Source organism: Phyllobates terribilis, unplaced genomic scaffold, assembly GCF_046119375.1.
Source record: "Phyllobates terribilis strain yellow unplaced genomic scaffold, ASM4611937v1 Scaffold_5172__1_contigs__length_53818, whole genome shotgun sequence".
NCBI lineage: Eukaryota > Metazoa > Chordata > Amphibia > Anura > Dendrobatidae > Phyllobates > Phyllobates terribilis.
The window spans coordinates 13,679-26,174 of NW_027367920.1; the positions used below are offsets into that span (position 1 = coordinate 13,679).

At 45.3% G+C, this 12,496-nt stretch overlaps 10 non-coding genes across 10 annotated transcripts; all 10 read left to right on the forward strand.

Annotated features, from left to right (window-relative positions):
- Positions 1–542: 542 nt before the first annotated feature.
- LOC141249848 (U2 spliceosomal RNA) lies at positions 543–733 on the forward strand. The gene has a single exon (XR_012312369.1). It is a non-coding gene; the product is annotated as a U2 spliceosomal RNA (small nuclear RNA).
- Positions 734–1,848: 1,115 nt separating this feature from the next.
- On the forward strand, positions 1,849–2,039 carry LOC141249849 (U2 spliceosomal RNA). Its single transcript, XR_012312370.1, has one exon. It is a non-coding gene; the product is annotated as a U2 spliceosomal RNA (small nuclear RNA).
- Positions 2,040–3,154: 1,115 nt separating this feature from the next.
- LOC141249879 (U2 spliceosomal RNA) lies at positions 3,155–3,345 on the forward strand. The gene has a single exon (XR_012312399.1). It is a non-coding gene; the product is annotated as a U2 spliceosomal RNA (small nuclear RNA).
- Positions 3,346–4,460: 1,115 nt separating this feature from the next.
- On the forward strand, positions 4,461–4,651 carry LOC141249850 (U2 spliceosomal RNA). Its single transcript, XR_012312371.1, has one exon. It is a non-coding gene; the product is annotated as a U2 spliceosomal RNA (small nuclear RNA).
- Positions 4,652–5,766: 1,115 nt separating this feature from the next.
- LOC141249875 (U2 spliceosomal RNA) lies at positions 5,767–5,957 on the forward strand. Its single transcript, XR_012312395.1, has one exon. It is a non-coding gene; the product is annotated as a U2 spliceosomal RNA (small nuclear RNA).
- Positions 5,958–7,072: 1,115 nt separating this feature from the next.
- On the forward strand, positions 7,073–7,263 carry LOC141249878 (U2 spliceosomal RNA). Its single transcript, XR_012312398.1, has one exon. It is a non-coding gene; the product is annotated as a U2 spliceosomal RNA (small nuclear RNA).
- Positions 7,264–8,378: 1,115 nt separating this feature from the next.
- On the forward strand, positions 8,379–8,569 carry LOC141249851 (U2 spliceosomal RNA). Its single transcript, XR_012312372.1, has one exon. It is a non-coding gene; the product is annotated as a U2 spliceosomal RNA (small nuclear RNA).
- Positions 8,570–9,684: 1,115 nt separating this feature from the next.
- On the forward strand, positions 9,685–9,875 carry LOC141249852 (U2 spliceosomal RNA). Its single transcript, XR_012312373.1, has one exon. It is a non-coding gene; the product is annotated as a U2 spliceosomal RNA (small nuclear RNA).
- Positions 9,876–10,990: 1,115 nt separating this feature from the next.
- LOC141249853 (U2 spliceosomal RNA) lies at positions 10,991–11,181 on the forward strand. The gene has a single exon (XR_012312374.1). It is a non-coding gene; the product is annotated as a U2 spliceosomal RNA (small nuclear RNA).
- Positions 11,182–12,296: 1,115 nt separating this feature from the next.
- On the forward strand, positions 12,297–12,487 carry LOC141249856 (U2 spliceosomal RNA). The gene has a single exon (XR_012312376.1). It is a non-coding gene; the product is annotated as a U2 spliceosomal RNA (small nuclear RNA).
- Positions 12,488–12,496: the final 9 nt, after the last annotated feature.

Below are 12,496 nucleotides of genomic sequence, written 5' to 3' on the forward strand. Positions count from 1 at the left end.
TGATTAGTCTGTGGCATTCTGTTAAACTGTTGCTTATGGCGGTCTCTGTGAGCTTCTCAGCGACATTCAGCCAGCCAGGTATCCTGCCTGCAGTAGATGGAATGTGGCAATGGAACGCTGGCTGCGCGTGTCATAATAGGCTCTGAGCCTTTATATACCTGTGCACAGCAGCAGCCACCTTCAGTCTGCTGCTGGACAGCCAGCAGCAGCAGCAGCAGGAGAGGTATGTAATCAGGAGCCCTCCTGCTAAGGGTAGACAGCTGCTCGTTCCACCCCACCCCCCGCCTTAATTGGTTCTCCTCCCTTCCAACGGTGTTGAGGCGGGTGGGAACAGCAGGGGGTGAAGGTGCTGTGTTTAAAGAGGTGGAGTTATGCAGATCTAAAACGCGTGGATTGCAGCAGCAGCAAGCCGAAAAGTGCAGGCATGTAAGGGATCTAGAGGTTGACAACATGTCTTCTTAACGGGAGTCCAGGAGCTCATCTCCACAAATGGACTTTTCAGGATCCTTGGGTGGCTCCGTAGTTTGAAACCAATTCTGGTTATCGCTTCTCGGCCTTTTGGCTAAGATCAAGTGTAGTATCTGTTCTTATCAGTTTAATATCTGATACGTCCCCTATCTGGGGACCATATATTAAATGGATTTTTAGAACAGGGAGATGGAAAAAGAGCTTGCTCTGTCCACTCCACGCATTGACCTGGTATTGCAGTATCTCCAGGACCGGTGCACCCCTTCTTTAATGCAGTTTCTAAAATCAGAAAGAATTGAATTCAATGTTTTTTGTTCATTTTGCTTGTTTGTCGGATTTTGGGATGGACTCTTTGGCTTTGCTTTTCTTCTCCTCGTTGGATTTTTCATGTTCAAAGTTGCAGAAGCCAGATTACAAGCTCATTTTGGTTCATCTTCAGCAACTGTGCATTGCATTGCCATGTAATGTGATGCAATGCTATCTTTCTAGCTCTCCCTTTTTACTTCCTTTTGGATAAACAGACATATTAGGCAAGCATTTTGGAGCTTTCACCTAAATAACTACAGGTGGTGAGATAAGCTGCACAATATAATTGACCTTTCAGTATATTGTTGCACACACACCATCTATTTAGCAAATGCCCTTGTTATCAACAGCAGCCTTTTAAACTCACCTGAGCTAACAGGTATGTGCGCTGGTTACTCTGCTGCGCTTAAAATTTCTTTTTTGGTTTGCTACAATGCCTTTTCTGAAACGTTGTCTCCTTCTGCTGGAACACTGACTTCTTTCATTTAATGCCTGCAGACTATAAAAGAGAACCCAACCCAAAAAGTTTGGTTGATTAGTCTGTGGCATTCTGTTAAACTGTTGCTTATGGCGGTCTCTGTGAGCTTCTCAGCGACATTCAGCCAGCCAGGTATCCTGCCTGCAGTAGATGGAATGTGGCAATGGAACGCTGGCTGCGCGTGTCATAATAGGCTCTGAGCCTTTATATACCTGTGCACAGCAGCAGCCACCTTCAGTCTGCTGCTGGACAGCCAGCAGCAGCAGCAGCAGGAGAGGTATGTAATCAGGAGCCCTCCTGCTAAGGGTAGACAGCTGCTCGTTCCACCCCACCCCCCGCCTTAATTGGTTCTCCTCCCTTCCAACGGTGTTGAGGCGGGTGGGAACAGCAGGGGGTGAAGGTGCTGTGTTTAAAGAGGTGGAGTTATGCAGATCTAAAACGCGTGGATTGCAGCAGCAGCAAGCCGAAAAGTGCAGGCATGTAAGGGATCTAGAGGTTGACAACATGTCTTCTTAACGGGAGTCCAGGAGCTCATCTCCACAAATGGACTTTTCAGGATCCTTGGGTGGCTCCGTAGTTTGAAACCAATTCTGGTTATCGCTTCTCGGCCTTTTGGCTAAGATCAAGTGTAGTATCTGTTCTTATCAGTTTAATATCTGATACGTCCCCTATCTGGGGACCATATATTAAATGGATTTTTAGAACAGGGAGATGGAAAAAGAGCTTGCTCTGTCCACTCCACGCATTGACCTGGTATTGCAGTATCTCCAGGACCGGTGCACCCCTTCTTTAATGCAGTTTCTAAAATCAGAAAGAATTGAATTCAATGTTTTTTGTTCATTTTGCTTGTTTGTCGGATTTTGGGATGGACTCTTTGGCTTTGCATTTCTTCTCCTCGTTGGATTTTTCATGTTCAAAGTTGCAGAAGCCAGATTACAAGCTCATTTTGGTTCATCTTCAGCAACTGTGCATTGCATTGCCATGTAATGTGATGCAATGCTATCTTTCTAGCTCTCCCTTTTTACTTCCTTTTGGATAAACAGACATATTAGGCAAGCATTTTGGAGCTTTCACCTAAATAACTACAGGTGGTGAGATAAGCTGCACAATATAATTGACCTTTCAGTATATTGTTGCACACACACCATCTATTTAGCAAATGCCCTTGTTATCAACAGCAGCCTTTTAAACTCACCTGAGCTAACAGGTATGTGCGCTGGTTACTCTGCTGCGCTTAAAATTTCTTTTTTGGTTTGCTACAATGCCTTTTCTGAAACGTTGTCTCCTTCTGCTGGAACACTGACTTCTTTCATTTAATGCCTGCAGACTATAAAAGAGAACCCAACCCAAAAAGTTTGGTTGATTAGTCTGTGGCATTCTGTTAAACTGTTGCTTATGGCGGTCTCTGTGAGCTTCTCAGCGACATTCAGCCAGCCAGGTATCCTGCCTGCAGTAGATGGAATGTGGCAATGGAACGCTGGCTGCGCGTGTCATAATAGGCTCTGAGCCTTTATATACCTGTGCACAGCAGCAGCCACCTTCAGTCTGCTGCTGGACAGCCAGCAGCAGCAGCAGCAGGAGAGGTATGTAATCAGGAGCCCTCCTGCTAAGGGTAGACAGCTGCTCGTTCCACCCCACCCCCCGCCTTAATTGGTTCTCCTCCCTTCCAACGGTGTTGAGGCGGGTGGGAACAGCAGGGGGTGAAGGTGCTGTGTTTAAAGAGGTGGAGTTATGCAGATCTAAAACGCGTGGATTGCAGCAGCAGCAAGCCGAAAAGTGCAGGCATGTAAGGGATCTAGAGGTTGACAACATGTCTTCTTAACGGGAGTCCAGGAGCTCATCTCCACAAATGGACTTTTCAGGATCCTTGGGTGGCTCCGTAGTTTGAAACCAATTCTGGTTATCGCTTCTCGGCCTTTTGGCTAAGATCAAGTGTAGTATCTGTTCTTATCAGTTTAATATCTGATACGTCCCCTATCTGGGGACCATATATTAAATGGATTTTTAGAACAGGGAGATGGAAAAAGAGCTTCCTCTGTCCACTCCACGCATTGACCTGGTATTGCAGTATCTCCAGGACCGGTGCACCCCTTCTTTAATGCAGTTTCTAAAATCAGAAAGAATTGAATTCAATGTTTTTTGTTCATTTTGCTTGTTTGTCGGATTTTGGGATGGACTCTTTGGCTTTGCTTTTCTTCTCCTCATTGGATTTTTCATGTTCAAAGTTGCAGAAGCCAGATTACAAGCTCATTTTGGTTCATCTTCAGCAACTGTGCATTGCATTGCCATGTAATGTGATGCAATGCTATCTTTCTAGCTCTCCCTTTTTACTTCCTTTTGGATAAACAGACATATTAGGCAAGCATTTTGGAGCTTTCACCTAAATAACTACAGGTGGTGAGATAAGCTGCACAATATAATTGACCTTTCAGTATATTGTTGCACACACACCATCTATTTAGCAAATGCCCTTGTTATCAACAGCAGCCTTTTAAACTCACCTGAGCTAACAGGTATGTGCGCTGGTTACTCTGCTGCGCTTAAAATTTCTTTTTTGGTTTGCTACAATGCCTTTTCTGAAACGTTGTCTCCTTCTGCTGGAACACTGACTTCTTTCATTTAATGCCTGCAGACTATAAAAGAGAACCCAACCCAAAAAGTTTGGTTGATTAGTCTGTGGCATTCTGTTAAACTGTTGCTTATGGCGGTCTCTGTGAGCTTCTCAGCGACATTCAGCCAGCCAGGTATCCTGCCTGCAGTAGATGGAATGTGGCAATGGAACGCTGGCTGCGCGTGTCATAATAGGCTCTGAGCCTTTATATACCTGTGCACAGCAGCAGCCACCTTCAGTCTGCTGCTGGACAGCCAGCAGCAGCAGCAGCAGGAGAGGTATGTAATCAGGAGCCCTCCTGCTAAGGGTAGACAGCTGCTCGTTCCACCCCACCCCCCGCCTTAATTGGTTCTCCTCCCTTCCAACGGTGTTGAGGCGGGTGGGAACAGCAGGGGGTGAAGGTGCTGTGTTTAAAGAGGTGGAGTTATGCAGATCTAAAACGCGTGGATTGCAGCAGCAGCAAGCCGAAAAGTGCAGGCATGTAAGGGATCTAGAGGTTGACAACATGTCTTCTTAACGGGAGTCCAGGAGCTCATCTCCACAAATGGACTTTTCAGGATCCTTGGGTGGCTCCGTAGTTTGAAACCAATTCTGGTTATCGCTTCTCGGCCTTTTGGCTAAGATCAAGTGTAGTATCTGTTCTTATCAGTTTAATATCTGATACGTCCCCTATCTGGGGACCATATATTAAATGGATTTTTAGAACAGGGAGATGGAAAAAGAGCTTGCTCTGTCCACTCCACGCATTGACCTGGTATTGCAGTATCTCCAGGACCGGTGCACCCCTTCTTTAATGCAGTTTCTAAAATCAGAAAGAATTGAATTCAATGTTTTTTGTTCATTTTGCTTGTTTGTCGGATTTTGGGATGGACTCTTTGGCTTTGCTTTTCTTCTCCTCGTTGGATTTTTCATGTTCAAAGTTGCAGAAGCCAGATTACAAGCTCATTTTGGTTCATCTTCAGCAACTGTGCATTGCATTGCCATGTAATGTGATGCAATGCTATCTTTCTAGCTCTCCCTTTTTACTTCCTTTTGGATAAACAGACATATTAGGCAAGCATTTTGGAGCTTTCACCTAAATAACTACAGGTGGTGAGATAAGCTGCACAATATAATTGACCTTTCAGTATATTGTTGCACACACACCATCTATTTAGCAAATGCCCTTGTTATCAACAGCAGCCTTTTAAACTCACCTGAGCTAACAGGTATGTGCGCTGGTTACTCTGCTGCGCTTAAAATTTCTTTTTTGGTTTGCTACAATGCCTTTTCTGAAACGTTGTCTCCTTCTGCTGGAACACTGACTTCTTTCATTTAATGCCTGCAGACTATAAAAGAGAACCCAACCCAAAAAGTTTGGTTGATTAGTCTGTGGCATTCTGTTAAACTGTTGCTTATGGCGGTCTCTGTGAGCTTCTCAGCGACATTCAGCCAGCCAGGTATCCTGCCTGCAGTAGATGGAATGTGGCAATGAAACGCTGGCTGCGCGTGTCATAATAGGCTCTGAGCCTTTATATACCTGTGCACAGCAGCAGCCACCTTCAGTCTGCTGCTGGACAGCCAGCAGCAGCAGCAGCAGGAGAGGTATGTAATCAGGAGCCCTCCTGCTAAGGGTAGACAGCTGCTCGTTCCACCCCACCCCCCGCCTTAATTGGTTCTCCTCCCTTCCAACGGTGTTGAGGCGGGTGGGAACAGCAGGGGGTGAAGGTGCTGTGTTTAAAGAGGTGGAGTTATGCAGATCTAAAACGCGTGGATTGCAGCAGCAGCAAGCCGAAAAGTGCAGGCATGTAAGGGATCTAGAGGTTGACAACATGTCTTCTTAACGGGAGTCCAGGAGCTCATCTCCACAAATGGACTTTTCAGGATCCTTGGGTGGCTCCGTAGTTTGAAACCAATTCTGGTTATCGCTTCTTGGCCTTTTGGCTAAGATCAAGTGTAGTATCTGTTCTTATCAGTTTAATATCTGATACGTCCCCTATCTGGGGACCATATATTAAATGGATTTTTAGAACAGGGAGATGGAAAAAGAGCTTGCTCTGTCCACTCCACGCATTGACCTGGTATTGCAGTATCTCCAGGACCGGTGCACCCCTTCTTTAATGCAGTTTCTAAAATCAGAAAGAATTGAATTCAATGTTTTTTGTTCATTTTGCTTGTTTGTCGGATTTTGGGATGGACTCTTTGGCTTTGCTTTTCTTCTCCTTGTTGGATTTTTCATGTTCAAAGTTGCAGAAGCCAGATTACAAGCTCATTTTGGTTCATCTTCAGCAACTGTGCATTGCATTGCCATGTAATGTGATGCAATGCTATCTTTCTAGCTCTCCCTTTTTACTTCCTTTTGGATAAACAGACATATTAGGCAAGCATTTTGGAGCTTTCACCTAAATAACTACAGGTGGTGAGATAAGCTGCACAATATAATTGACCTTTCAGTATATTGTTGCACACACACCATCTATTTAGCAAATGCCCTTGTTATCAACAGCAGCCTTTTAAACTCACCTGAGCTAACAGGTATGTGCGCTGGTTACTCTGCTGCGCTTAAAATTTCTTTTTTGGTTTGCTACAATGCCTTTTCTGAAACGTTGTCTCCTTCTGCTGGAACACTGACTTCTTTCATTTAATGCCTGCAGACTATAAAAGAGAACCCAACCCAAAAAGTTTGGTTGATTAGTCTGTGGCATTCTGTTAAACTGTTGCTTATGGCGGTCTCTGTGAGCTTCTCAGCGACATTCAGCCAGCCAGGTATCCTGCCTGCAGTAGATGGAAAGTGGCAATGGAACGCTGGCTGCGCGTGTCATAATAGGCTCTGAGCCTTTATATACCTGTGCACAGCAGCAGCCACCTTCAGTCTGCTGCTGGACAGCCAGCAGCAGCAGCAGCAGGAGAGGTATGTAATCAGGAGCCCTCCTGCTAAGGGTAGACAGCTGCTCGTTCCACCCCACCCCCCGCCTTAATTGGTTCTCCTCCCTTCCAACGGTGTTGAGGCGGGTGGGAACAGCAGGGGGTGAAGGTGCTGTGTTTAAAGAGGTGGAGTTATGCAGATCTAAAACGCGTGGATTGCAGCAGCAGCAAGCCGAAAAGTGCAGGCATGTAAGGGATCTAGAGGTTGACAACATGTCTTCTTAACGGGAGTCCAGGAGCTCATCTCCACAAATGGACTTTTCAGGATCCTTGGGTGGCTCCGTAGTTTGAAACCAATTCTGGTTATCGCTTCTCGGCCTTTTGGCTAAGATCAAGTGTAGTATCTGTTCTTATCAGTTTAATATCTGATACGTCCCCTATCTGGGGACCATATATTAAATGGATTTTTAGAACAGAGAGATGGAAAAAGAGCTTGCTCTGTCCACTCCACGCATTGACCTGGTATTGCAGTATCTCCAGGACCGGTGCACCCCTTCTTTAATGCAGTTTCTAAAATCAGAAAGAATTGAATTCAATGTTTTTTGTTCATTTTGCTTGTTTGTCGGATTTTGGGATGGACTCTTTGGCTTTGCTTTTCTTCTCCTCGTTGGATTTTTCATGTTCAAAGTTGCAGAAGCCAGATTACAAGCTCATTTTGGTTCATCTTCAGCAACTGTGCATTGCATTGCCATGTAATGTGATGCAATGCTATCTTTCTAGCTCTCCCTTTTTACTTCCTTTTGGATAAACAGACATATTAGGCAAGCATTTTGGAGCTTTCACCTAAATAACTACAGGTGGTGAGATAAGCTGCACAATATAATTGACCTTTCAGTATATTGTTGCACACACACCATCTATTTAGCAAATGCCCTTGTTATCAACAGCAGCCTTTTAAACTCACCTGAGCTAACAGGTATGTGCGCTGGTTACTCTGCTGCGCTTAAAATTTCTTTTTTGGTTTGCTACAATGCCTTTTCTGAAACGTTGTCTCCTTCTGCTGGAACACTGACTTCTTTCATTTAATGCCTGCAGACTATAAAAGAGAACCCAACCCAAAAAGTTTGGTTGATTAGTCTGTGGCATTCTGTTAAACTGTTGCTTATGGCGGTCTCTGTGAGCTTCTCAGCGACATTCAGCCAGCCAGGTATCCTGCCTGCAGTAGATGGAATGTGGCAATGGAACGCTGGCTGCGCGTGTCATAATAGGCTCTGAGCCTTTATATACCTGTGCACAGCAGCAGCCACCTTCAGTCTGCTGCTGGACAGCCAGCAGCAGCAGCAGCAGGAGAGGTATGTAATCAGGAGCCCTCCTGCTAAGGGTAGACAGCTGCTCGTTCCACCCCACCCCCCGCCTTAATTGGTTCTCCTCCCTTCCAACGGTGTTGAGGCGGGTGGGAACAGCAGGGGGTGAAGGTGCTGTGTTTAAAGAGGTGGAGTTATGCAGATCTAAAACGCGTGGATTGCAGCAGCAGCAAGCCGAAAAGTGCAGGCATGTAAGGGATCTAGAGGTTGACAACATGTCTTCTTAACGGGAGTCCAGGAGCTCATCTCCACAAATGGACTTTTCAGGATCCTTGGGTGGCTCCGTAGTTTGAAACCAATTCTGGTTATCGCTTCTCGGCCTTTTGGCTAAGATCAAGTGTAGTATCTGTTCTTATCAGTTTAATATCTGATACGTCCCCTATCTGGGGACCATATATTAAATGGATTTTTAGAACAGGGAGATGGAAAAAGAGCTTGCTCTGTCCACTCCACGCATTGACCTGGTATTGCAGTATCTCCAGGACCGGTGCACCCCTTCTTTAATGCAGTTTCTAAAATCAGAAAGAATTGAATTCAATGTTTTTTGTTCATTTTGCTTGTTTGTCGGATTTTGGGATGGACTCTTTGGCTTTGCTTTTCTTCTCCTCGTTGGATTTTTCATGTTCAAAGTTGCAGAAGCCAGATTACAAGCTCATTTTGGTTCATCTTCAGCAACTGTGCATTGCATTGCCATGTAATGTGATGCAATGCTATCTTTCTAGCTCTCCCTTTTTACTTCCTTTTGGATAAACAGACATATTAGGCAAGCATTTTGGAGCTTTCACCTAAATAACTACAGGTGGTGAGATAAGCTGCACAATATAATTGACCTTTCAGTATATTGTTGCACACACACCATCTATTTAGCAAATGCCCTTGTTATCAACAGCAGCCTTTTAAACTCACCTGAGCTAACAGGTATGTGCGCTGGTTACTCTGCTGCGCTTAAAATTTCTTTTTTGGTTTGCTACAATGCCTTTTCTGAAACGTTGTCTCCTTCTGCTGGAACACTGACTTCTTTCATTTAATGCCTGCAGACTATAAAAGAGAACCCAACCCAAAAAGTTTGGTTGATTAGTCTGTGGCATTCTGTTAAACTGTTGCTTATGGCGGTCTCTGTGAGCTTCTCAGCGACATTCAGCCAGCCAGGTATCCTGCCTGCAGTAGATGGAATGTGGCAATGGAACGCTGGCTGCGCGTGTCATAATAGGCTCTGAGCCTTTATATACCTGTGCACAGCAGCAGCCACCTTCAGTCTGCTGCTGGACAGCCAGCAGCAGCAGCAGCAGGAGAGGTATGTAATCAGGAGCCCTCCTGCTAAGGGTAGACAGCTGCTCGTTCCACCCCACCCCCCGCCTTAATTGGTTCTCCTCCCTTCCAACGGTGTTGAGGCGGGTGGGAACAGCAGGGGGTGAAGGTGCTGTGTTTAAAGAGGTGGAGTTATGCAGATCTAAAACGCGTGGATTGCAGCAGCAGCAAGCCGAAAAGTGCAGGCATGTAAGGGATCTAGAGGTTGACAACATGTCTTCTTAACGGGAGTCCAGGAGCTCATCTCCACAAATGGACTTTTCAGGATCCTTGGGTGGCTCCGTAGTTTGAAACCAATTCTGGTTATCGCTTCTCGGCCTTTTGGCTAAGATCAAGTGTAGTATCTGTTCTTATCAGTTTAATATCTGATACGTCCCCTATCTGGGGACCATATATTAAATGGATTTTTAGAACAGGGAGATGGAAAAAGAGCTTGCTCTGTCCACTCCACGCATTGACCTGGTATTGCAGTATCTCCAGGACCGGTGCACCCCTTCTTTAATGCAGTTTCTAAAATCAGAAAGAATTGAATTCAATGTTTTTTGTTCATTTTGCTTGTTTGTCGGATTTTGGGATGGACTCTTTGGCTTTGCTTTTCTTCTCCTCATTGGATTTTTCATGTTCAAAGTTGCAGAAGCCAGATTACAAGCTCATTTTGGTTCATCTTCAGCAACTGTGCATTGCATTGCCATGTAATGTGATGCAATGCTATCTTTCTAGCTCTCCCTTTTTACTTCCTTTTGGATAAACAGACATATTAGGCAAGCATTTTGGAGCTTTCACCTAAATAACTACAGGTGGTGAGATAAGCTGCACAATATAATTGACCTTTCAGTATATTGTTGCACACACACCATCTATTTAGCAAATGCCCTTGTTATCAACAGCAGCCTTTTAAACTCACCTGAGCTAACAGGTATGTGCGCTGGTTACTCTGCTGCGCTTAAAATTTCTTTTTTGGTTTGCTACAATGCCTTTTCTGAAACGTTGTCTCCTTCTGCTGGAACACTGACTTCTTTCATTTAATGCCTGCAGACTATAAAAGAGAACCCAACCCAAAAAGTTTGGTTGATTAGTCTGTGGCATTCTGTTAAACTGTTGCTTATGGCGGTCTCTGTGAGCTTCTCAGCGACATTCAGCCAGCCAGGTATCCTGCCTGCAGTAGATGGAATGTGGCAATGGAACGCTGGCTGCGCGTGTCATAATAGGCTCTGAGCCTTTATATACCTGTGCACAGCAGCAGCCACCTTCAGTCTGCTGCTGGACAGCCAGCAGCAGCAGCAGCAGGAGAGGTATGTAATCAGGAGCCCTCCTGCTAAGGGTAGACAGCTGCTCGTTCCACCCCACCCCCCGCCTTAATTGGTTCTCCTCCCTTCCAACGGTGTTGAGGCGGGTGGGAACAGCAGGGGGTGAAGGTGCTGTGTTTAAAGAGGTGGAGTTATGCAGATCTAAAACGCGTGGATTGCAGCAGCAGCAAGCCGAAAAGTGCAGGCATGTAAGGGATCTAGAGGTTGACAACATGTCTTCTTAACGGGAGTCCAGGAGCTCATCTCCACAAATGGACTTTTCAGGATCCTTGGGTGGCTCCGTAGTTTGAAACCAATTCTGGTTATCGCTTCTCGGCCTTTTGGCTAAGATCAAGTGTAGTATCTGTTCTTATCAGTTTAATATCTGATACGTCCCCTATCTGGGGACCATATATTAAATGGATTTTTAGAACAGGGAGATGGAAAAAGAGCTTGCTCTGTCCACTCCACGCATTGACCTGGTATTGCAGTATCTCCAGGACCGGTGCACCCCTTCTTTAATGCAGTTTCTAAAATCAGAAAGAATTGAATTCAATGTTTTTTGTTCATTTTGCTTGTTTGTCGGATTTTGGGATGGACTCTTTGGCTTTGCTTTTCTTCTCCTCATTGGATTTTTCATGTTCAAAGTTGCAGAAGCCAGATTACAAGCTCATTTTGGTTCATCTTCAGCAACTGTGCATTGCATTGCCATGTAATGTGATGCAATGCTATCTTTCTAGCTCTCCCTTTTTACTTCCTTTTGGATAAACAGACATATTAGGCAAGCATTTTGGAGCTTTCACCTAAATAACTACAGGTGGTGAGATAAGCTGCACAATATAATTGACCTTTCAGTATATTGTTGCACACACACCATCTATTTAGCAAATGCCCTTGTTATCAACAGCAGCCTTTTAAACTCACCTGAGCTAACAGGTATGTGCGCTGGTTACTCTGCTGCGCTTAAAATTTCTTTTTTGGTTTGCTACAATGCCTTTTCTGAAACGTTGTCTCCTTCTGCTGGAACACTGACTTCTTTCATTTAATGCCTGCAGACTATAAAAGAGAACCCAACCCAAAAAGTTTGGTTGATTAGTCTGTGGCATTCTGTTAAACTGTTGCTTATGGCGGTCTCTGTGAGCTTCTCAGCGACATTCAGCCAGCCAGGTATCCTGCCTGCAGTAGATGGAATGTGGCAATGGAACGCTGGCTGCGCGTGTCATAATAGGCTCTGAGCCTTTATATACCTGTGCACAGCAGCAGCCACCTTCAGTCTGCTGCTGGACAGCCAGCAGCAGCAGCAGCAGGAGAGGTATGTAATCAGGAGCCCTCCTGCTAAGGGTAGACAGCTGCTCGTTCCACCCCACCCCCCGCCTTAATTGGTTCTCCTCCCTTCCAACGGTGTTGAGGCGGGTGGGAACAGCAGGGGGTGAAGGTGCTGTGTTTAAAGAGGTGGAGTTATGCAGATCTAAAACGCGTGGATTGCAGCAGCAGCAAGCCGAAAAGTGCAGGCATGTAAGGGATCTAGAGGTTGACAACATGTCTTCTTAACGGGAGTCCAGGAGCTCATCTCCACAAATGGACTTTTCAGGATCCTTGGGTGGCTCCGTAGTTTGAAACCAATTCTGGTTATCGCTTCTCGGCCTTTTGGCTAAGATCAAGTGTAGTATCTGTTCTTATCAGTTTAATATCTGATACGTCCCCTATCTGGGGACCATATATTAAATGGATTTTTAGAACAGGGAGATGGAAAAAGAGCTTGCTCTGTCCACTCCACGCATTGACCTGGTATTGCAGTATCTCCAGGACCGGTGCACCCCTTCTTTAATGC